Genomic DNA, 21,657 nt, shown 5'->3' with positions numbered 1-21,657 from the left:
GGGCTGAGAGGGGGAGCCCCCGCTGGAGTATGCAGCACCCTGTGTGGTCGCGCGGCGAGAACGGGTGTACCAGGTGTCGGAGTCGGGAACGCACGGGAGGAAGGCGGGGCCTCTCATCGGCCCGCACACGCAGCACACGGACTCCCTCCGGCTGTGTGACAACTCGGTGCCGGCGAGGTAAGGAGGTGCCGGCGAGGCCTGGACGGCTCCCCGGGGGTTGCTGGAGTCACAGGAGGAGGCGGGAGTGCAGTTGGAGAGAGCCCCCTGCAGGTATTGACGCCCCGGAGGGGCTTTTGACAACAGGGTGTCCCCCAAGGCCCGCGGGACCCAGGCAGACAAAGCGAACGTACGGGGCCCCATTGAGAGAGGCCTGCACCGGCGGGCCGTATTGAGGTGCAGGCACAGGGGCCCCGTTACTAGCCATCCGGCACTCAGCCACTGGGCTAACAAGCATTTGGCGGGAGGGGACGCCTCCGGGGGCCGGACCCGCCGGCAGTACTGCGTCAAATTGGCGGGGGCCACCCAAGAGGAGTGACGTGACGAGTCCCCATAAGTGCCCCGAGAGGCCTTGCCCATCGCTCCAGCAGGAGTGAAGACGCGCGGATTGGAGGTTGAAGGGCGAGGCGGGAGCCCTGTGGGGGAGAGACCTACACCTACAAGGGTGAGCTTGTCGGAGATTCGGACCGCCCTCGCTGGGTCTCCGACCCTTGCCCCTTCTGTGAGATTGGCCCCTGCTCCTTGTGGTGCCGACTGGGATCTTGATAGCGGGACTCTTTGGGCACAAGCTTTCAGGGGCGGCCCCCACGGGGCAGGGATGCTCGAGGGGGGTCTATGAACTGGAAGGAGTCCCTACAGAAATTCCGCCGCCCGCCCCCTGGCCCCCTGACACCCCCTGAGATGGCGGCCCAGACGCTGCAGGAATCTACTGACACCAGCACAGTTACGAAGGGCATGGCGGCCCTCCTGAAGGAAATTAGAGGCTTTAAGGCGGATATTGCTCTGCGACTAGACTCCTTGAATAAGAAAGTTGACAATATTGATGACAGGGTTCAGGCGCTAGAGAACAATACAGCTTCAAACGACATCTTTGAGACACAATTTGACATGCGCCTGGCGGAGCTCGAAAGGAGGGAAGAGAAATGCTCCCTAAAACTAGATGACTTGGAGAATAGGGAACGCTGCTGTAACCTGCGTTTCCTAGGTTTCCCGGAGCACGAAGGTGAAACACAAGCGGACATTATTAAAGCTGTCAACGCAGTAATAGGATCGCTCTTCGAAGGGGCCAACACTAACGAACCAACCATTGACAGGGCCCATAGAGCGGGCGCATCCTCCAAAGGTCCGTTCTCGTTCGCTTTCATTACTTTGCCAAGAAAAGCAAGATTCTCGAACTGGCTCGCAAGAAAGGCCCAGTGGAGTGGGAGGGGGCCCAGATCTTGTGTATCGGGATCTGTCAGCCTTCACCCTTGCAAGACGTCGCCTTTGCTCCCTGCTGACAAAGAAGCTCCAGACCAGGGGGGTCCGATACAGGTGGGGGTACCCATTCTCACTTTCTTTTGAGTTTGAGGGCTATAAGTATGCCCTGGTCACGGAGGACGATAGTCACAGGGTGTCAGGCGAACTTTTGGACAATCCAAATATGGAGATGGGAGAACAGGATTGTGAGCGAGCCCCGACAGGCCCGAAAGGCAACAAGGCTCCAAGGGAAAGCCGCAGAGTTCGAGGCCAAAGGAAATTTAGGAGAGTGGCCCCAGCATCCCCGGAACTTCTGAATACTTGAGGGGGCTCCTGGTGTTCAATGAATAAGCCTGTACTTGACTCTGTGAATGGAGGGGGGATGTAACTGTTCGTATTCTGCATGGCTCTTGGGGGTGGGGGGGGGCTCAAGTTGTTGTTTATGAAGAATTAATGAGCCCGGAGGAGGGAGACAATGGTGGCCTGGCCTGGTGATAGGATGAAGCCATGGAACTGCCAGGCGATCGGGGGGGGGGGGAGAGGGGAGGAGGGGGGTTAAAGCGTGGGAGTTGGTTTTCTGGGGTTACAGTTAAAGCGCGCCAAGTTTTCTGGTCTTTTTCGCATTCCTGGGGCTGTCTCGAGCCATTAACGGGGTGCGAAAGCACTGTGGGAGTAACAACCCTTGCTGTTCTAAGAGGGGAGCTATGAGCCTTTACCTGTGTTTTAATGGATGATTTGCTCCAATTCTTGACAGTGGGGTCATTAAATGTACGCGGGCTCAACTCGCCTACAAAGATGTGGTGAGGGAATTTGCAAAGCTCCGGCTTCACTTCCTCTTTGTACAAGAAACTCATTGGGTTCGGGGTACCTAAGCTCAAGGCCAAAACCATTGACCAGATGTTCACGGCGTCTTCCCAGGCAAAGAAGCGAGGTGTAGCTTTATTGGTTTCCCCCGGGGCCCATTTTGCGTTTAAAGCTTTGAAATCAGATCCGGATGGACGATATCTCATGGTTAAAGGGGAAGTGCGGCGCTTGTTGTTTACTTTGGTTTGCATATACGCTCCGAACGAAGCGCAGGACACCTTCTGGGTGGGAATGAAAGAGATGATAATGTCATTTTCTGAGGGCACCCTACTGGTGGGTGGGGATTTCAATATGGTTCTCTGCCCCGAGAGGGATAGGAAGTCTGCTAATCCCTGCCCTAACATTCGTCTCCACAAGAAACTGGCGGCGGCCTTCCAGGAAGTGAACGGGGAACTGGGCTTGTGTGACACGTGTACCTCCGAGCGGGGCCGGAATCTCGATTACACTTTCTACTCAAGGCCACATGCTGCTTTCTCTCGTATAGATTACATTTTGGTTGACTCCTCGCTGCAGGGAGAGGTCTCGAGTTCGGGAGTGGAGATTGTCCCTTGGACGGATCACGATATGGTAAAGATTAGGTTGGGTCTTCCCCCCTGCCCCGGCATCTGTATTCCGCTGGAGGTGCAACGACCTCCTCCTGCAAGACAAGGAGGTACGCCAATCCCTCCTAGTAGCCATAGAGGACTATTTCTCCCTCAATGATAACGGGGAGGTTGGTACTATGGGAGTATGGGAGGCATTCAAGGCAACTATTAGAGGCACCCTTATTGGTATAGGGTCTGGGAAAAAAAGGGAGAGAGGCCGCGAGGAGAAATTGTTAAGGGAAAAGATAGAGGCTATTCAACCGGGGGGGAAGTTAAAAACACAGATGTTTCCCGGGAAATTGGAGGAATTACAGAGGTTGCGATCTAAGTTGGCGGACCTCCTGGTGGGACAAACGGAGAGGAAGCTCTCTTTTCTGAAACAGAAATATATGGAAAAGGGGGAAAAGGCGGATAAGATACTGGCCTGGAGGCTTCGTGAGCTCAGGAATAGCAGGAGGGTGAACTCCATCCACACTCCGGATGGGGACTCGACCGTGAGGGATAGCAAGATAGCGGAACAATTTAGGCGATATTATGAAAAACTGTATTGCTCGGAATATATGGGTGATGGGAATGAAGTTGACAGCTTCCTAGACTCCCTCCCGATCCCGGGCCTTCTTCCCGACAAGGCTGATTCTCTGGAGCATCCCATATCCCCGCAAGAAATAATAGACACCATATCTTCATTAAAGAGCGGCACTGCCCCGGGGGATGATGGTTATACAGATAAGTTTTATAAGACCTATCGGTCCACGCTAGCCCCGTTTATGGCCAAGATGTTCAATGCTGCGCTGGACCAGGGCTCCCACCCACCCACGATGATGTCTGCTTTGATCGTACTCCTCCCAAAGAGGGAAAGGATCCCTCCTTCTGCCAATCATATCGCCCCATATCCCTCCTCAACACCGATGTTAAAATATTGGCCAAACTCCTAGCAAATAGACTGGCGAAAATCCTCCCTACCCTAGTGCATGGAGATCAAGTGGGCTTCATCCCGGGTCGCCAGCGATCAGATAACATAAGAAAAACTCTTGATCTCATGCATTAGGCATCCAGACAGGGGGTGGAGGGTTACCTTCTCTCACTAGACTCAGAAAAGGCCTTCGACCGCGTTGAGTGGCCTTACATGGGCAGGGTTCTCCGAAAGATGGGTTTGGGAGATAACTTTTGTGGGTGGGTTGCAGCATTATATAATGGCCCCTCGGCGAGAGTACTGGTCAACGGAGGCACTTCGGAACCTTTCTCCCTTTCTAGGGGCACCCGACAGGGATGTCCCCTGCCACCCCTTCTGTATGCTTTGGCAATGGAGCCCCTGGCCATAGCGGTTAGGAATGATCCGGAAATCATGGGAATAAGGTGTGGCGACTGTGACTTTAAACTCTTCCTATTTGCAGACGATATTCTGGGTTACCTAACAAATCTTCAAGACTCCCTTCCCCGGTTATTCGATCTCGTACACTACTTCGGCTCCTTCTCAGGGCAGAAGGTATACACGTCCAAATCAAGCATCATGCCCATGGATCCGGGGGATCGAGACATCGGGGGTGACACCGACATACTGGGGGTGAGAATAGAGCGGGAGTCCACTAGGTATTTGGGCACCACCATCCCCAGAGATTTATCCCAACTTTACCAATGCAATTTCCCGGGGATCCTGGCCCAGGTTAGCAGCGACCTCAGACGGTGGGCACCCCTTACACTTTCCTGGCTTGGGCGCATGGTCACGGTGAAGATGAATATCTTGCCCCGCCTCCTTTACCTTTTTGCAGCGCTCCCCGTGGTGATTCCCGAGGCCTTTTTCGAGGCACTTCAGTCCTGGGTCTTGCAATTCATTTGGAACGGTAAAAGGACGAGAGTCAAAACTTCCACCCTGACCCTCCCAAAGCTTCATGGCGGATTCGGTCTCCCCAACTTTAGGCTTTACTATAAAGCAGCTCAGCTCCGGATGATGCTAGAGCATGTGAGGGACGACATGGGAACATATTGGACCTATATTGAGGACATTCTCACCCACCCGAAAAAAAGTCAGAGACCTTCTGTGGGCTCCCCCTAAAGCTCTCCCCTCTCAGCTCAGAACACACCCTAGCCAGGCGGCCCTGTGGGCAGCTTGGAAGCCCAACAAAGTTAATAAACAGTTGTCTTCTTGGCCGTCCCCCTTGACTTCGCTTTGGGGCCCCCCCATCGACCTGGGCTCCAGGGGCTTCCGAGACACCCAGTCCTGGTCAGATATGGGCTTGGAGAGGGTCTCTCAGCTTTTTCGTGAAGAGGGCTTCATAGAATAGGACAAATTGATCGAAGCATTGGAAGATAGCCCTCCCTCGGTCTTCGAATACTTACGCTTAAAGGGGATTTTGACCCATCCTCGGTGGGCCGACCAATTTAAACGCCCCCTCACTCCCTTTGAAAACATCTTGGCCAAAAGTACATCCCGGAAGGGCTCTCTATCTATGTTCTATAGCGTTTTGATAACGGCAGACCTAGAGGGCAGACAACCCTTCAAAAACGTATGGGAAGAAAGGCTGGGCATGCCACTGGACGACCATACTTGGAGGGCAATCTTTAAATGTATCTTTACGGGATCTCTATATACCGCTGCCAAGGAACACAGCTTCAAAATTCTCCATTCATGGCACCGCCCCCCGGCCACGTTGTCCAAGATGTTCAGGGATGTGTCCCCCTCTTGCCCTAGGGGTTGTCATCAACGGGGCACTTGGTTTCACATGTGGTGGGGATGCGCGGTTATACAAGTTTACTGGTCGGAATTACTCAGTTGGATTAAGGATGTCGAGGGGTTTTGCCCGTCCCTACTACCGTTGGAAATCCTACTGGGCATTCCCATGCCGGAGACAGAATTGAATGCATTTCCCAAGGTCATCGGGGCCATGCTGAGAGCGGGGAGACTAGCACTCGCCCAAACATGGAAAAGCGCCTCGGCTCCGTCCAAGGAGGAATGGCTCTGTAAACTTAGGTCGATTTTTATATATGAAAAGCTCACTGAAATAACGAACTATGTCAGACTTTGTACAAGAATGGACCGCAGTTCTTCTCCATGAGGATTGTATTTCTATGCGTTTGTAGAATGTATACTAAACTCCTTCAATATTGTGCCCATCTTCACGTCCCGTAGAGACCCGGTCTGTTTCCTAATCAGTTGACTCTCTGACAGACCCCACTGTCTCAAGTGGTACGCTTAATAATCATGTGGTAAGCAAGTGTTCTCCCCAAAGTTATTATAGTTTGCAATTCCTCAAAACTTGGTATGTTGAATTATTGTGGGGGTGGAGCAGGAGGGGCTAATGGGGGAAGGGAGTTAACACTAAAAATACTGACAACCTGGTTCATTTTGATGTTTTTGCTAGCTGGGTTGGCTTTCTCACCCAACCTTATATGTATGTTGTCAATAAAAATAAAGTTTAAAAAAAAAACAAGCAGCGCCATATACTGTCCGATTCTCACAGCTTCTTCTGTTCAGGCTTCACATCAAAGTGCCTTGATGTTATTGATTGTCAACTGCTGTTCTAATGGAACGCATCAGATAAGATCATCCACCTGCCAGTCACTTGTGTACCGGACTTCGGCTTTGAGTCAGTATTCAAGTAAGTATTTGGCCGAAACTGAATGGCTTGTTTTCAGCCGAATTTCTTTCGAATACTTACTCAAAGTGGAATTTTGGTACACCCGTAAACAGTAGTGCTGCGTGAAGGTGTGCATGGCACTCCAAGCAGCTGCCTTACAAATGGCATCTAATGGTACATTTGCTATGAATGCTAGAGTAGCCCCTGTGCCTCGAGTTGTGTGTGCTCTGGGCGAGAAAGTTGAAGTTCTCTTGGAAATAGCATTTTCTGATACATTTGACAATCCATCTTGAAATAGATGACTTAGAGACAGGATTCCCATCCCTTCCTGTGGATATGGAGACAAAGAACTGATCTGTTTTTCTCAGTGGCTTTGTTAAATTTAGACAGTACATTACAGCTCTCCTAAGTCTAATGTATGGAGGCTTTTCTCTGCTGAATTATTTGGGTTTTGGAAGAAAGCTGGAAGCTCTATGGAATGGTTGACATGGAACTTTGAGATTCATTTTTGAGAAAAAAACGTGGGTGTGTTTTTAGAACCACCATGTCTTTATGAATAACCACAAATGGATCTTGAACTGGGAAGGCTTGTAGCTAACTGACCCCTCTTATTGATGTAATGGCTACAAGAACCACAGTCTTGCAGGTGAGATGTTTAAGAGTGGCTTTATGCATAGGCTCAAAAGGGGGACCCATGGGTTTAGTAAGTACAACATTGAAGACCCATCCGGGAGTTGGATTTGAAATTGGAGGGGGGGGGGGGGTGTAATCTTTTAACCCCTTCCATGAATGCTTTAGCCACTGGTACTTTCCACCATGACACCTCACTCTGAGAGGTGGTGTATGATGAAAGGGCTGCTAGATGGACTTTACGGGAATTAAAGACTAGTACTGAGTCTAAAAGGTAAAGCAGATAGTGTACTATATCAGAAGGTAAGTAGTCAATGGCAGTGATTCTGCATGTTCTACAGCAAATTACAAAGTGTTTCCGCTTGTTGAAATTGCAGTGTCTTGTGTTGGGTTTACGTGCCTCCTTCAAGATGTTCATACATCTTTATGGCAAGTTTAAATGTCCAAACCCTATGACTTCAGGAGCCAAGCTGCCAGGTAAAATATTTTAAGACATGGATGGAGTGATTTTCCCTTATGTTGGGATAGCATGTTGTAAGGGCAGGGTAGTTTGACTGGTTTGTAAAGAGACATTTTGAGCAGGTGTGATAACTATGGCTGTCGTGCCCACATTGGTGCTATCCAGACAACTTATTCCTGGGGCATCTTGTAGATTATTTTGTCCAGAAGTGGTGTTGGGGGAAAATCGTATGCATATCTCCCTGATGTTACGCTCACCTGGTCTCTGTGGAGGTGTTGGGGCACGGTTGCAGCCCTCCCTGAACTTGAATCACACCCTTCAGGCCTATGCCTCAGTAGAAAAGCTGTGAGCGGTGGTACGTGGTGATACTGCTCCTGCGTGGAGATAAGAATGTGTGAGTGCGCCAATCTGTGATTGTTGTACCTCTCAAACCCTTCATCCCAAAGTACGGTTTCTGTGAGCATACGCCGGCCCATAAAGCTCACCTGTGAATTATGGAAGATAAGCTCTCCGTCCTGCTACTTCTGGCAGGGGTGCGTCGAATGGGATCTAGTTCCTTCACTGATCCCTGATAAGGATTAGTCCAGTCCAGCTGTGACTATGCTTCTCCTTATGATCGGTAGGTATTTCTTGAGCTCTTGTGACGCTGTTCGTTCTGTTTAATGTCTTTATATGTTGCTCCTATTTATGCCTGCAATAATGTCTCTCTTCTGTTTTCTTCCCTTAGATGGAAATGCGGCCTCAATGCAGCTGTGAGACGCGAGACACGGTCGGATGGAAGATGGATCCCACCGCAATGTTCGACAGCAGGTAAGTGATGGTTTAAGGAAAAGCGCAAAGTATGGCAAAGCGCATCCTTAAACTGACTGTTTTTTTTATGCCTAACCTTGTCTTCTGTTTTTCCTTGCAGGCGCACCTGTCGACGATGGAGCGGGTCGTGCTGAGGTGCCAAGATTAAGATTTCGGCGTTCCAGAAAGTGTAAAGATGAATACTTGGTTTGCAGAAGAGATGTACGGGTAAGAACAGCTTCCCTCAGTTGGTAAGTAGGATGTCCAGGAAGCAGGATCTTCAAAGGTAAGTCTGACCTCAGGCGACAGGGAGCGTTACGCTGCTTACAAGTGCAGAATAACGCGAAGCGTCTGTCTTGAGGATTGGGGCAGCTTATATAGCTGAGATCGTGGCACACCCATTAGGGCCGGCTTACCAGCCACACCCTGCCACTCCTAGAGAGTGAGCACGTGCAAAGGCAATCCATTAGCAGCCACCCCCAAGAATACACTTGGGCTGCTTAATGGATGGAATGTTTAAGGATAATGCCTCCTGCTTAATGGATGGAATGTTCAAGGATAAGGAACAAGTTACTTACCTGTAACTGTTGTTCTCCAGCATGGGTCTGGCATGGATTCACATGCTCATGAATATTCCCCGTCGTCAGGCTGGGAATCCTCGGTAAAGAAAAAACCAGTATCAGTTTCGTTTCTGATCTGTCTTTCGTAGTAATAACCAATCACTGGTCTCTGCGTCATACTGACCACAGCCAATGACTGCCCTCTACCTAAGCACCGCCTCTGGCAGCCATCTTCAGATTTGGAAGCACGTGAAGTGGCAGTATGACCAAGTGAAGAGCCGCAGAGGGGTAGGCGGGAGGGTTCGCATGTGAATCCATGCCAGACCCATGCTGGAGAACAACAGTTACAGGTAAGTAACTTGTTCCTTCTCCAGCATGGGGTCTGGCATGGATTCACATGCTCATGAATAAAGAATACATAGCAGTACACACATGCACAACCACGGGAGGTGGCAAAGGCTCAACATTAAGCATCACATCAACTCAACATTAAGCATCTTACCTCCTCACCAGGCTCACCTCAGGCGAACAGGTTGCGCAGCACTGCTTGGCCGACCCTGGACTCCTCCCTGGAATCCCGGTCGACGCAGTAGAATTTTGTGAAGGTGTGCGTCGACCTCCACGTAGCAGCCCTGCATATGTCCAGCAGGGGCACACCAGATAGGAACGCCGTGGTAGCTGCGATCGCTCTGGTGGAATGGGCTCTCGGACGGCCAGGCAGCGGTCGGTTTGCCAACCGGTGACAGTACATGATACAGCCGGAGAGCCATCTGGAGATGGAAGCCTTCGAGAGAGCCTTCCCCTGATTGACAGGTCCAAAGTTCACAAAGAGTTGTGACGTCTTCCGAAAACCCTTCGTGCGGTCCACGTAGAACTTCAGCGCTCTAGCTACATCCAGCGAGTGCAAAGTCCTCTCAGCCGGCGACGAAGGCGACGGGAAGAACACAGGTAACACCAAGGGTTCGTTGAGATGGAAGTCCGACGGTACCTTGGGCATGAAGGAGGGGTGCGTCCTGAGCACTACCCTCGTGTCGTGGAAAGTCAAGTACGGGGCCTTGCAGGAAAGGGCCTGGATCTCTCCCACTCGTCGTGCGGAGGTGATGGCCACAAGAAAAGCTGTTTTCCACGATAGAAACTTCAACGGGGCCGAGTGCAGAGCCTCGAACGGAGGTCCCATGAGCTTGGTCAGCACCACGTTGAGCTCCCACGCCGGGGCCGGAGCCTTCACCGGCGGGAACGATCTGAACAGTCCCTTCATGAACTCTTTCACCAGACGATGAGACCACAAGGACGTCCGCCCCGTGGTTCTGGTGTATCGGGAGATCGCAGCAAGATGAATCTTGATGGACGCGTGTGCCAGACCAGCCTTGGCCAGCGTCAGCAGGTACGGCAGTACTTGGGGAGCCGTAATCCGTAGAGGGTTAATCTTCTGTGCGTGGCACCAGACAGAGAACCTCTTCCATTTGTGTCCGTAGCATTTAAGAGTCGAGGACGCCCTGGCCTTTGCAAGAACCTCTCTGCAATCGGCCGGTATGTCGTATCCTCCAAACTCTAGCGCTGCAGGAGCCAGGCCTGCAAGTTCAGCGACTTCGGGTCGTGGTGGAGGATGGCGCCTCCTACCCTGGAGAGTAGATCCGCGTCCGCCGGCAGCTTGATCGGCGGGGACGCTGACAAGTCCAGAAGGTCCGGGAACCATATCTGCCTCGGCCACGCAGGTGCGACGAGGATCATCCTGCACCGTGACCTCTTGAGCTGGTTGACGAGCCGGATTAGCAGAGGCAATGGAGGGAACGCGTAGAGGAACAGGCCCTCCCAGGGGAACGAGAAAGCATCGCCCATGCTCCTCGTCTGGGGAAACCTGCTGGCGAACCTCCGGCACTTGGTGTTCGTCGCCGTCGCGAACAGGTCGATCTGGGGTGTGCCCCACCGTCGGAAGAGGCGATCCACCAGATCCTGCCGTAGTTCCCACTCGTGGCACGAGCGTAGCTCCCTGCTGAGTGAGTCGGCGATGGTGTTTTTTATCCCTGCCAGATGAAACGGCACCAGAAAAATCCCTTGGGCGACGGCCCAATGCCACAGGTCCTGAGCCTCCTTGGACAGCGCTGGGGACCTGGTTCCGCCCTGTTTCCTGATGTAAAACATGGTGGTGGTGTTGTCGGTGAAGATCCTCACCACCTTGCCCTTGAGGGACGGAAGGAAGGACCTGAGGGCCCAAAACACTGCACGGAGCTCCAGGACGTTGATATGCAGGGACTTCTCCGTCGGGAGCCATAGTCCCCTTGCGTGCAAATTTTCGGTGTGCGCTCCCCACCCTTCCAGGGAGGCATCCGTGGTCACAGTCTCCTGGTGGGCTGGGGTCTGGAAGTCCATGCCCGCCGTCAGATGCGCGCGGGTGCCCCACCACCGTATCGCTCGTCGGAAACTCTCGTCGAGCTTGATCCTTTCCTCGAAGCTGCCCGTCGTCTGGATCCAGCGCGCATCCAGGAATTCTTGCAACGGGCGCATCCGGAGCCTGCACATGGGAATGAGGTAGATGCAGGAAGACATCATCCCGAGGAGGGACTTGATGGACCTCACTTTGGCCGCGTCGGCCACCAACATCCGTTGCACCTTGCCCAAGATGGTCCTGGTCCTCTCCTCCGACGGGGAGGCCAGAAGAGACACTGTGTCGAGCCTCGCTCCCAGAAACAGTGCGACTTGCGCGGGCACCAGGTGGGATTTGGCGTAGTTCACGGAGAATCCCAGGTCCGTGAGGAGTTGGACGGTCCTTGCCGTGTGGACCACGGCGAGCTCCCTCGTCTTGGCGCGGATGAGCCAGTCGTCCAGGTAGGGGTAGACGTGAATCCCCTCGCGGCGCAGCTGCGCCGCCACCGGTGCGAGGCACTTGGTGAATACCCTGGGTGCCGACCGTAGTCCGAAGGGAAGGGCTTTGAACTGGTAATGACGCCCTTGGACCACGAATCTGAGGAATTTTCGGTGCCCCTTTAGGATGGGAATGTGGAAGTAGGCATCCTCCAAATCCAATGACGATAGGAAGTCTCCTTCCTCCAGCTGACCCAGGACGTGCTGGAGGGTGACCATCCGGAACTTCTGCGCCTTGATGAACTTGTTCAGACGTCGCAGGTCCAGGATGGGGCGCCATCCTCCCGTCTTCTTCTTCACGAGGAAGTATCTCGAGTAGACTCCGGAGCCCCGAAGCCTCTTTGGGACGAGTTCGATGGCGCCCTTTCTGAGCATCGCCTTTACCTCCAGGAGAAGTTGAGGGACGTGAAGTTCTTTTCTGGCCACGGGGGGGACGCGCGGGCACCTTCTTTGAAACTCGAGCGCGTGGCCCCGGGCCAGGGCGTCCAGCACCCAACGGTCGGTGGAGATGGACTCCCACACGCTGACGAAGCCCGCCAGCCGGCCTCCCACCGGGGTGCTTCGGTGGGGGCCCGACCCCAAGGCCGGTTCAATCCTGCTTGGACGCGGCCTTGCCGCCTTGACCTCCTTGGCGACGACGGCGGGGTCCGCTAGACTTGCCTCGTCCTCTGTAGGCCTCTTGCGACGACGAGCGGGCCGCTTGACGGTAGGAAGCGAAACCGCCGCCGGAACCTTTGGAGGCGCCCTTGCCTCCGCCGCTCCGAAAGGGCGTCCGTCGTTGCAGGACTCCAAGGGCCCGGGCCGTCTCAGTATCCGCCTTGATGGCCTGAAGGGAATCGTCCACTGTCTTCCCAAACAGGTTGTTCCCGTCGAAGGGCATGTCCAGGACTCTGGTCTGGACGTCCTGCCGGAAGTCCGTAGCTTTGAGCCATCCACGACGTCGAAGGCAAACACCGTTGCCCAGCTGGCGGAATCCAGTGTCGGCGATGTCCTTCGCCACGGTGATGGCGTGGTCCGAGGCCACCTCACCTTCCTGCAGGATCTCAAGGGCCTCCGCCCTCTTGTCGTCCGGCAGAAAATCCAGCAGAGGAGCCATCTTGTACCAGAGCTCCCTGTCGTAGCGGGCCACGATAGCCAAGGCGTTGGCCGCTTTAATCGTCGTCGCTGCCGACGAGATGACTCTACGCCCCATAGTATCCAATTTCTTTCCCTCGCCGTCCGGCGGGGAAGTCGATGTGGAGGCCGCACCCCCCCCCCCGCTTTCTTCCTGGCTGCCGCGGAGACGACGGAGTCCGGGGTAGGCTGCGCCCGGAGGCATAGGGGGGCCGTGTCCGGGACCCGGTACTTTTTCTCGTACCGGTCTCTTCTAGCTGGCGTCGTGGAAGGGTTCTTGAGGAGGGAAAGGCCCTCATCCCAAATGTCGTCCAACAGAGGCACTGCGAGGACCGTCTTCCTCTTGGCCTCGCGCCGCTGATAAAGGAAGCCTTCCTTTTTCTTCTCCTCAGGGCAGAGTTGGAAAAGCTCGGAAGCCCTGGAGATCATGGAGTGGAAAGATCCGATCTCGTCGGGCGGAGAGGCCCTGGTGGGAGGCGACGACGGAAAATCCTCGTCGTATGCCTCGTCGTCCGTACCCGTCGCTGCCGTGTCAGTCCCCGTATCATCCCCTCTGGTGGACGGGGAGGAGGGCTGGAAGGGGCGCGACGGTTGAAAAGGAGGTGGTGGATGGATCCTTCTTTTCTTGGTAGGGGGAACACCAGAAGGTCCCGGTTCTGGATCCCCCGACGGGAGAGGTTCCTCCGTCGGTAACGGTAGCCTCGTCCTTATCTCGGAGCATAAGGACTGTATGGCCAACAAAATGGCCGCCGAGTTGTCTTGCGGCGCTGGCAGAGGGCCCCTGTCGTCGTCGTCACCTGCGTCGGGGTCCATTCCGACGGGCTGGCCTTCTTCCACGCCTAGGCCGTGGCTTAAGACCTCGATCAGTTCCTCTTCTGAGGTTGAGGCCGACTCTACGACGACGCCCTGCCCCCCCTTCTTCTTCCCCACGGAGGGTTTCACGGGGGTCCTATCGATGGGCACAAAGGAAGACTCCCTCCGAGGAGGCAGGGAGATTCTGGGCCCTGAGGTCGCCACCACTGGTGCAGCCACCGCAGGCTGAGCCAGGGCCGCCGCGACCGTTTCGATAGAGGGCTTGGTCGGATGGATCAAGGCCTTCACCACCTTAGGTGCGCTCACCGCCTTATCCTTGAGGGAGGGGGCACTGCCACGCTCCTCCTCTGCCTTAGAGCTCGACCGGGGCCTCTCCAGGAGCTTCGCCGGGTGCTCGGCCTTCCTCTTACCCGACCCAGAGCGTTGGCTCGTGGTTGATGGTGCCGGGGAGGGTGCGCCCTGCCTGGCGCCCGCAGAGCCCGACCGTTCGGCGCTCCCGGTGCCAGCGGACTCGCGGTGCTTGGCCTTATGTTGGGCCCCCGTCGCCGGGGCGCCCTCAAAGGTCTTAGAAGACCGCTCGGATTTCTTCTTCTTCTCGCCAGACGGGCTCTTACCCTCCAGCCAGTTGGCGAGACGTTGATGGCGGTCCTTCATGGTCCGTTCCGACATGTTGCCGCAAAACGCACAGTCCTTCTCCACGTGCGTCTTGTCCTCATGAAGGCAGTAAAGGCAATAAGAGTGTTCGTCCTCCTTGAAGACGTTCTGCAGCTGGCATCCAGGGCAGACCCTGAACAGCTTTCCGGGCGTCGAGCTTCCCTTCTCCTGGGCCATCTCCGAGACAGGGCCTGAGAAGCTTCTGGAGTCCTCCGAAGTGTAGCTCGACGAAATCTTCACCCTTGAGGGGCACAGATGAATCCGACACGGGTCCCCGTTGATCGGATGTAGGATCGGTGGAGCTTGAGGCTCTTTTGACCGAAAGAATCGAAGTTTTTTGTAAAAAGCGCGAAAAAATAGCACTAACGCTCGAGAGCAATAGCACGAGGATCCCAACACATGAACGTGCGGTAAAAATCTGAAGATGGCTGCCAGAGGCGGTGCTTAGGTAGAGGGCAGTCATTGGCTGTGGTCAGTATGACGCAGAGACCAGTGATTGGTTATTACTACGAAAGACAGATCAGAAACGAAACTGATACTGGTTTTTTCTTTACCGAGGATTCCCAGCCTGACGACGGGGAATATTCATGAGCATGTGAATCCATGCCAGACCCCATGCTGGAGAATGCCTCCTGCTTACTGGATGGAATGTTCAAGGTTAATGCATCTGAAGTGCTATGTCCATAATAAAAGCTTTTTGGTGTTAAATGGATGTTCTTGTTTACTTTTGTTCATGAGCTTGGCGCCAAAGGCGCCAGGACAGTGTCCACCCAGGTCTCCGGTGCATGCGACCCCTGCATGCCTGTGCCCCTGACTTCATGACCATGACACCTGACCAATTCATCCATAGAGGGTTCGCCTTCGACCCTGTCTGGGGATACCTGGATGCGTAGTCTTGGTATTGTGCATTCTCTTGTGTTGCAAAGAGATCTATATCTGGTTGCCCCATTCTGTGAACATTTTGTGTAAAATATCTGTGTGTATTTTCCACTCGCGTTCTGCGGGTAGCTGTAAACTTCGGCTTAAGCTGTCTGCCAAAGAGTGGTTTTCCCCAGGATGGAATATGTTGTGGCGGAGCAACCAGTTCCAAATTCTCTGAGCTAACTTGGACAGACTTGGAGAGTGTGTTCCGCCCTGCTTGTTTAGATATAACATGGCAGTAGTGCTGTCTTTGAGGACTAGAACTGTCTTCCCTGCAACGTGATGTTGAAATACTTGAAGTGCTTTGAAGACTGACAACAACTCTAGTAGGTTGATGTGGTTTTCTGACATTGACTACGTCCACACGCTGTGTGCGGTCCCGTGGAGATAATGTGCTCCTCACCTTGAGAGTGAGGCGTCTGTTGTAATAGAGGCCTGAACTGCTGGGTTGCAAAAGGGCTTTCCCTTCAACATATTTTCTTTTGATTACCACTGCAGTGCTCCTACTAGTGATTGTGAAATGACCACTAGATCGTCCCACTGACCGCTTGCTTCAGACCAATGTTTTGCTAACCGCTCTTGCACTGGACGCATGTGCAGACATGCGTTTGGGACAAGGTATATGCATGAAGCCATCATCCCGAGAAGGTGCATTGCTTTTCGCACGCTTATCCGACTAACAGAAACATAATGGGGTATGTGAAACAGCATGTTTTGTACTCTCTAAGAGGGGAAGACTAAGCCTTCTTGGGTTCGAATCGATGTGCCCAGGAATTGGTTTTACTTGGCTGGGGACGAGACTTTATTATTTCTCGTTGCTTGAGAACCCTAATTGGAACAAAAGTTTGATTGTGGCTTGTGTGTGCTATTGACACATTTGTGGTGTGTCGCCTGTTATGAGCTAGTCGTCCAGATAAAGGTACACTGGGACTGATTGATGTCTTAAATGTGCCGCCACTACTGCCAGTACCTTGCTGAACACCCTTGGCACTGAAGAAATGCAGAAGGGGAGGACTTTTAACTGGTAGTGTGTGTTTCTTATCTGGAAGCGCAAGTATTTTCTGTGTGCTGGCAACACTGAAATATGAAAGTATGCATCTTTCATTGCCAACGTTGCCATGTAATCTCCCTCTTTTAGGAGATGGATTACTTCTTGAAGAGTTGTCATTTGAAACTTTTGTGGTTTGACATGTGTGGACGCAGGTCTGACATAGGGCGCATAGTTAAGTCTTTATTTGGAACTAGGAAGTACACTGAATAGATATCTTTGTTTACCTTGTGAGGTGGCACCAGCTCTACTGCACCTTTCTGCAGTAGATACTTGATTTCTGCTTGTAGAATTTGATGATGTTCTTGTGACATTTCCTGTGTCTTGGTGGATGATGTTAGGGTTTTTCGAGAAACTCAATGGAGTAACCCTTGGACACCGTCGACAGCACCCACTGGTCTGATGTGAACCCCTCCCATGCGTGGGAGAAATGCGATCCCTACTGGGGAGACATGGGAGGGAACTTGAATGGGTGTGACATTGCTTAGGGGGTGCAGACCCTCTAGCGGCTGCAGCCCTACCTCTCCTTTACCTCTTCCCACCCCTTGTAGCACCTTTAAAATGTGGACTGATAAGGGATGATTGGGTCAGAAAGGTATACCATGGAGTGGAAGGTCCCTGACTATAACCTATCTTGTGTCGTACGTGGGTATCCTTGTTCTCGAAGGAGCGGCGTGTATTGATAACGCCTCATTGGATATATGGTCTATTAAGAGATTTGCCTGAGAGTTTTAAAGGTGTCATGCTCTCCTTTAGCGTTTTTAAGAGCATCATCTACTGCCTTACCAAATAAGACATTAGATTCAGTTGACATATTTAGCAGTGTTGCTTCTGTCTCAAGTTTAAAGTCTGACTGGCGTAACCAAGAATGACGTTATAAGAGAGTACCCTCAGCTAGGATTCGACCAGCGGTGTCTGCTGCATCCAAATAATTTTTAATAATGCAGTTGGCAACCTGTTTGCCCTAGACACTGGGCCTCATCACGAGTTTGGCGGTAACCCTTAAATCCGGCGGTAGCGCTATTACCGCCGGATTTAAGGGTCCGCCAAATCAGGGCTTCAGCGGATTTCTCCCCAGCTCTGAGCTGGGGGGAAATCCGCCAAAAATTCGCGCTCATACCGCCGGCGGGAAATCCATTGAGCCCAATGGGGAATGGGGCATTCCCGAATGGGCTCAGTGGGGAATGGGGACTTCCATTACTGCCAAACCCGTGATCTGTTTGGCGGTAGGGCAGATAGCGCCAGCGCTATTAGCGCCAGCGTTACCGCCCAACTCGTGACGAGGTCCACTGTCTTGCGAATTTGTGAGCGCAACAGTTTAGGAGCAGCATCAAGTTTGTCGTGGCCACTGTACCAAAGGGAACTATTGTAGCTAGCTAATAAAGTTGTATTGTTAGCAATGCTTACTTGGTAAGCTGCTGATGTTGATACTTTTTTACCTAAAGCATATAATTTTTGCACTCTTTTTCAGGTGGTGCCTCTGCAGACACCAATGGAGTGCCCGCCCTTTTTCTTGTGGTTGTGACCACAAGGGAATATGGTTTAAGCTGTCCCCTAATTTAGAGGGGGTTGGTAGGCGCAGGTTTAAATGTTTTTTCAACACTGGGATTCACCGCCCTGGTTAGGGAAGGAGTAGATAAAGAAGGCTGAATGTGTTTTGATGAATCAGTAAGGATTCCCCCCAAGACCTCGACCAAGGCCCTTCCTCACGTGCCAGGGGAAGGCAGACGCTTCCTGATCCCCGACCCTGGGGGCGGTGGTCTGCGGGAGGATCACATGGGGGAGGAAACAGGTCAGGAGGAAAACGACACTCTCCTGTTTAGCTTTCCCCGTAACCCTAATCTTTTGATGGCTTGTTGCAAATAGAAACAGTTAGAAAACCTAACTTTGTTGCCAGGGACTTCAAGGGCCTCATTACACGGATGGCGGAGAACCATGGCGCTTTTAGCGCCATGGTACATGCCGGTAAAATACCGGCACCGCCTTGGCGGAAAGGGGAATTACCGCCCCATTCCAAGGTTGGCGGGGCGGTAATTCCCCCTTCCACCATTGCCCTTCCCCATTCCCATTTTTGCCCCATAGGGCTCAATGGGAATAGGGAAGGCGCTAATTACGGTACCGCAAATTGCGGTACCGTAATTAGCTCCCTGGGACCCTTTGCGGGTTGGTTTTTAACGCCTGCAAAAAGCAGGCGTTAAATCCCCCAACCCGCAAAGGGACCTCGTAGTAAGGCGGTAAGGATTTACCGGTACCGGTAAATCCTTACCGCCATCCGTGTAATGAGGCCCCAAGTCTCATAATTCCCTCTGTACCGGGACAAGGAAAAGGGATGCAGAGGAACACTACTGTGGGAGCGATATCCTAATTAGTGTAAATGACTTACAACTGAAGGGGACTGAGAGGTTTAAAAAGCCCCCTCAGTTGCAGGCATTACATAAGGAGAGAGAGGAAGCAGAGCAGTGGAAGAAGAAGCAGCAGCAGCGCAGAGCGAGATTGCAGTTGAGCTGGAAGTCTGTGGTGAGAGAAGAGGCTGTGACCACGGAAAAACACCAGAAGTCCTGAGGGACTGAGAGACTCTTGGCCTGTGATTCTCCCTGTTGCAGAGGTCGCGCAGCGGGAGGCATGAAGGAGACACTTGCCCAAATGAATGTTGTTGTGCAGAGTTCGCGCAGCGCGAAGCAGCAGTAGCAAGGGAAGTGTTCCCTCTTTGGAGATTCCAAGTGGAAGGGTTGCACCTGGCCCTCTTAGGAGCAAAGGAGGCTCCAATCTCCAGTGATGTGAGCGGAGGAGGAACAGAGGAAGCGTTCTACCTGGCCACAAGGAGCCACAAGTAACAAAGACCTGCGAACACTGAGCAGAGCGTAATGGAGCAACTTACCCAGTGAGTTTACAGCTTGTAATTGACTCAGGAGCACTTCAATGCTATCCGCGTATACACGGCAGCCTGCATCACTTGTGAGTGAGTCAAAACAACAGTAACATAGCAATAATGTTGCCTACCAAACTGTACGAAACCAGCAAAAGTGGTACTTGTTAAAACGAAGTGACCGTATAAATACGCACATGAGAGTTTGGAAAGCCCAAGACCCCAGGGGAAAGCTGTAAACAGTTTGAAAGCTAACGAGGAACACCCAACCCAAGAGTATATTACCAACCAGCAATACCAATATAACAAACAGTATTCAAGGCAAGAGGGGCAGATTGAGAGGCTCAATGATTGTGAGACGTACTGGTTATGTGCTATGACATACAGATCTTCAGGTGATAGAAATCTACATTGCCAAAGCCATGTTAGAGCAAAAGTGAGACTACCTGTTGGTCATTATTTGGTTGATGGTACAGAGGGAAATGAAAGGTGGCAAACAGGCTGCCCTTCAGGAGAAGGTTATTGTTACGCTCACCTGGTTGCCACAGGGGCGTCGATCGGACCCGGACAGCTGCAGTCTCCACCAACGTGATGCGTAGTGCCGAGATGACTGTCTGGACTGGCCCGCCTAATCTCGTCTGCTTGATCCGTAGAAGTATTCTCCTGCAAGTGGAGAAAGGGATTTAGCCACCCGTGGATATGAGTGATAGCCCCCTCCCACTGTTCTCGTTCTCCCTTCTTGTCACCTCCGATATCCCTTTTTAGGAACCTCACCTTATGTTTTTAAATGATGAGCTCTCCATCCTGCGTGGATTGCAGGGGCGCGTTGATGCCAGTTACTTCACTGGTTTGAAGGCGTGGGAGAGTTCCGGAGAGTATTGACTCTGAGGTTCCTCGCAAGGTTCGGTAAGTATCAAGTTCATAGCGTTCAATATGTCCGATGATTCACTCTTGTCCCCCCTTCCTTCCTTGTCTTGCAACTAAGATCGTGAGAAGATACCCCTCGTGGCAGTTGGTGGCGCTCAGGTAAGAGTCTGTATTACCCGATGCCGTCCGGTAAATGTTGCCGGTGTTTAACGTGTTGTTTTCTCTCCCTTTGCAGGTGCGGCACATGAAGATGGGGAGAGTTATAGAATAATGCCTCCGTGGGTAATCAGGTAAGTCTATGATAGTGTTTTATTTGTTGCTTTTCTCGGCTCACCTTGTTGTCTTCTTTTGTCCCTCAGGTCCCGGAGTTCGGCGAAGAAATGATGGAAGCAGCCCCGAATCAAAAGATGCTGCGAGGACTGGTGAGTATGGCACGGCGCTGCAGCTGGAGATGCGACGCGTACAGAAATGATGTTCTTTCCAGGTCCGGAAGCGAGATGGATCCGAAATCAGGTGAGGAATTCGAAATAGTTTGTTTTCTAATCTTGTCCTTTTCTTTCCTCTTGAGTTTTAGGAGCTCCAGATTCGAGGCGGGCGTGGCAGAAAACTGGATGCAGACTGCAGGCACGGTGAGCGTTACTCTGCTGGATGCAGAATAACGCAAAGCGTGTGCTGTTGTTCGGGCGTGGTTTAAATAGCCTCCAAAGTAGTTCCAGGTAAGAAGTTCACTAGAACCACGCCCGAGTAAAAAATAGTCCCTGTAGAAAAATAGTCCCATCCAGGCCTCACGTTGGCTTGGACTCACTAGCAGCATGGTCTGCATCAGGTACGTAAAGTCTATGAGCCTGGCGCCTATGGGCCAGGACTGATTTCCATGATGAGCCTGGCGCCTAAGGCACCAGGACTGAACCCAAACAGCCCCCAGCCGGGGCTGTTGGGGTTTTATTAAGTATCTGGATGCCTGCTCCCGGAGCTGATGGGCTTGGTCCTGATGCCCGGGGGTAGGCATCATGACAGCACTCCCCCCCCCCCCCCCTCCAAGGCCCCTCCTAAAGTTGTTCTTCCCCTTGGCCCTGGTTTGTCTGGGAAGTCCCGATGGAATTTCTTCACTAACCGAGGTGCATGAACGTGGTCACTAGGCTCCCATGACCTTTCTTGTGGTCCGTAGCCCTTCCAATTGATTAAATAAAAAAGTTTTGATTTAACCATCTTGGAGTCCAGGATATTTTTTTACCTCAAATTCAGGTTCTCCATCTATCAAGATGGGGTCAGGTGGTTTGGTTAATCTTGTTCCTGGTTGAACTGGTTTTAAAAGTGAAACATGAAAGAGAGGATGAATTTGCATATTAGAGGGTAATTCCAATTTGACGGCCACCGGGTTGATAATGGCCTTAATGGTGTAAGGTCCCAAATATCTAGGGTTAAAAGTCTGAGTTCCCTTCAGATGTGTTTTGTAGCCAGCCAAACTTGATCCCCAATCTGGTATTGTGGAGTTTCACTTCTATGTTGATCAGCATTTTTCTTATATTTCTCTTTTGTTTGTTTCAAATGTTCTGTTGCCTCTTTAACGGCTTGTGTAATAGTTGAGTGCAAATG

At 52.3% G+C, this 21,657-nt stretch overlaps 1 protein-coding gene across 1 annotated transcript in view; it reads right to left on the bottom strand.

The window, feature by feature from the left end:
- ZSWIM7 (zinc finger SWIM-type containing 7) overlaps positions 1-21,657 on the bottom strand; it is a 1,030,928-nt gene that overhangs the window by 712,423 nt on the left and 296,848 nt on the right. The window lies entirely within an intron of this gene.

This window comes from Ambystoma mexicanum, chromosome 9, assembly GCF_040938575.1.
Source record: "Ambystoma mexicanum isolate Mex_15411 chromosome 9, UKY_AmexF1_1, whole genome shotgun sequence".
In the NCBI taxonomy this organism is placed as follows: Eukaryota; Metazoa; Chordata; class Amphibia; order Caudata; family Ambystomatidae; genus Ambystoma; species Ambystoma mexicanum.
This window is presented reverse-complemented; position numbering and strand designations above follow the sequence as displayed.